Here is a 3,385-nt window from a genome sequence, read left to right as displayed (position 1 = left end):
CCCCCTGGGCCGTTCGGCCCAACTGAGCATCCAGGCCACTGGCTGGCCCAAGTAGCCACCGTCCCCTTCCTTTCCTGTTCACCGGGGGGGGGGGTCGTGGCAGAGATCCCCCGGTTGTGGCCGGAGCATGTCGCCGTGGCGGCCATCCTCGCCTCCCCGACGGCTACAAGAGCCGCCCCCAGACGCCCTCGTCCCCTGGATCGAACCCTAGTCGTCCACTCCTTCCCCCTCGCGCCGCGCTCTTCCTCCCCGCACACACCCGAACCACCACCGCCATGGCCGTCGTCATTCGCGCACTCCCCGTCATCCCCGAAGCCTAAGGTCGTGCCCCTGGACTTCGCCGTCACCCACTACTTCCTCTACTGCCTCCCATTGAAGCTCGGCGCCACTACATCGCCTGCATCGAGTCTTCTTCCACCTCCGGCCGCCGCTCATCGCCGCTTCGATTTGTCGCCTCCAAGCCTTCCCCGAGCTTGCTTTGCACCTCTACAGGTTCGCGGTGAGGTCCCCGACCGATTCCCCTCGTTCCCAACTTCAATCCATAGCTGTAGCCTTTGCCTTATGCTCGTTGTAGTCGCCATGGCCATAGCTTTGAGTCCGCGTACGAGCTCTCTAGCTCCTGGCTGCCCCGTGCGTGTCCCCAACTGCGCGCCCACGCGCCTGCCAGGCCTCGGCCAAGCCCTGCACAGTGCCCGCGCGCGGACGGCCGTGCTCACCCGCAGCCGCCTCCCGCGCGTGCGGCCGTCGCGCCCGCCTTCAGACGGCGTTCCGCGCGCTCCCCTGCTCCATTGCGCACCTGCTGCTTCTGCTACCCTTGCCTGCGGTCGCTCCCTTGCAGCCGCCCTTGTCCGTGCATGCTCATAGCCGCCGCTGCTGCTGGCGCTTGCCGCTGCGCTACTACAAGCTGCTGCTGCTGCCGTTGTTTGCTACTAGCCGCTGCTGTAACTTGGCCATGGGCGTGCGTGTGTGCATTACGTGCATAGCCAGCTTTGCTTCTGGCCGCTTAGTTAATTAGAGGTAGGATAGTTTTAGGATTAGGTTAGTGGAGTAAATTGCCTAATATACATATGACACGTGAACCCCACTTGATTAGGTTGGTTTTAATTATTTGAATAGGTATAGCCTATGCCATGCGGGCCCGTTTGACCATGTTGACCAGTCAACGTTGACTGAATCAACTTTTGACTGGTACTGTTGACTTTGACCGTGGCCCACTGTCAGCCACACATTACACCCCTGGGTACACTTCTCTGTGTACCCATAGCAATTAGTATATATTATTTTTCGAATTAAATTAAATCCAGTAAATTAGAAAATGTGTTAAAACTTTAAAAATTAATATAAAATAATCCGTAACTCGGATGAAAATACTTTGTACATGAAAGTTGCTCAGAACAACGAGGCGAACCCGGATACACAGCCCGTTCGTTCGCCACACATCCCTAACATACCGAACTCGCAACTTTCCCCCTCCAGTTCACCTGTCCGAAAACGCGGAACACCGGGGATACTTTCCCGGATGTTTTCCCCTTTCACCGGTATCACCTATCCCTGCGTTAGGTCACCCCTAGCACAAGTATTGCCGCGTCTTGCTTTGTGTTACATTTGATTGCTCTGTTATTTATTGTGTTCCCCTTCGTTACTTATTTCCGGTAGACTTTGAGACCGCTGGCGATGTTCGTGTGTTCGACTACATCGAAGACGACCCCTACTACTTGCCAAAACAACCAGGCAAGCCCCCCTTGATCACCAGATATCGCCTATTCTTCTCTATACTGCTTGCATTAGAGTAGTGTAGCATGTTACTGCTTTCAGTTAATCCTATACTGCTGCATAGCCTGTCCTTACTACTACTGTTGTTACCTTTACCTTCTGCTACTGCTTAGTATAGGATGCTAGTGTTCCATCAGTGGCCCTACACTCTTGTCCGTCTACCATGCTATACTACTGGGCCGTGATCACTTCGGGAGGTGATCACGGGCATATACTATATACTTGACACTGTTACTTTACCTGTGATACTGTTCGGAGATGGGGGCTGAAGGGGCAGGTGGCTCCATCCCGGTAGAGGTGGGCCTGGGTTCCCGATGGCCCCTGACTGTTACTTTGTGGCGGAGCGACAGGGCAGGTTGAGACCACCTAGGAGAGAGGTGGGCCTGGCCCTGGTCGGCGTTCGCAGATACTTAACACGTTAAACGAGATCTTGGTATTTGATCTGAGTCTGGCTACTGGCCTATACGCACTAACCATCTACGCGGGGACAGTTATGGGCACTCGACGTCGTGGTATCAGCCGAAGCCTTCGTGACGTCAGCGACTGAGCGGCGCGCGCCGGATTGGACTGGAACGCCTGCTGGGCTAGGTCTGCTTCCGGCCGCCCTCGCAACGTGCAGGTGTGCAATGGGCGATGGGCCCAGACCCCTGCGCCATAGGATTTAAACCGGCATGCTGACCTCTCTGTTGTGCCTAGGTAGGGCTGCGACGTGTTGATCTTCCGAGGCCGGGCATGACCTAGAAAGTGTGTCCGGCCAAATGGGATCGAGCGTGTTGAGTTATGTGGTGCACCCCTGCAGGGAAGTTAATCTATTCGAATAGTCGTGATCTTCGGTAACAGGACGACTTGGAGTTGTACCTTGACCTTATGACAACTAGAACCGGATACTTAATAAAACACACCCTTCCAAGTGCCAGATACAACCGGTGATCGCTCTCTCACAGGGCGACGAGGGGAGGATCATCGGTTAGGATTATGCTATGCGATGCTACTTGGTGAACTTACCATCTACTCTCTTCTTCTGCTGCAAGATGGAGGTTACCAGAAGCGTAGTCTTCGATAGGACTAGCTATCCCCCTCTTATTCCGGCATTCTGCAGTTCAGTCCACATATGATACCCTTATTCCATTTGATACCAATGCATACATATGTAGTGTAGCTCCTTGCTTGCGAGTACTTTGGATGAGTACTCACGGTTGCTTTCTCCTTCTTTTCCCCTATCCCTTCTACCTGGTTGTCGCAACCAGATGTTGGAGCCCAGGAGCCAGACGCCACCGTCGACGACGACTCCTACTACACCGGAGGTGCCTACTACTACGTGATGCCCGCTGACGACGACCAGGAGTAGTTAGGAGGATCCCAGGCAGGAGGCCTGCGCCTCTTTCGATCTGTATCCCAGTTTGTGCTAGCCATCTTATGGCAACTTGTTTAACTTATGTCTGTACTCAGATATTGTTGCTACCGCTGACTCGTCTATGATCGAGCTCTTGTATTCGAGCCCTCGAGGCCCCTGGCTTGTAATATGATGCTTGTATGACTTATTTTTTTTGTAGAGTTGTGTTGTGATATCTTCCCGTGAGTCCCTGATCTTGATCATACACGTTTGCGTGTA

The sequence above is a fragment of the Triticum dicoccoides genome, chromosome 5A (genome assembly GCF_002162155.2).
Source record: "Triticum dicoccoides isolate Atlit2015 ecotype Zavitan chromosome 5A, WEW_v2.0, whole genome shotgun sequence".
NCBI lineage: Eukaryota > Viridiplantae > Streptophyta > Magnoliopsida > Poales > Poaceae > Triticum > Triticum dicoccoides.
This window is presented reverse-complemented; position numbering follows the sequence as displayed.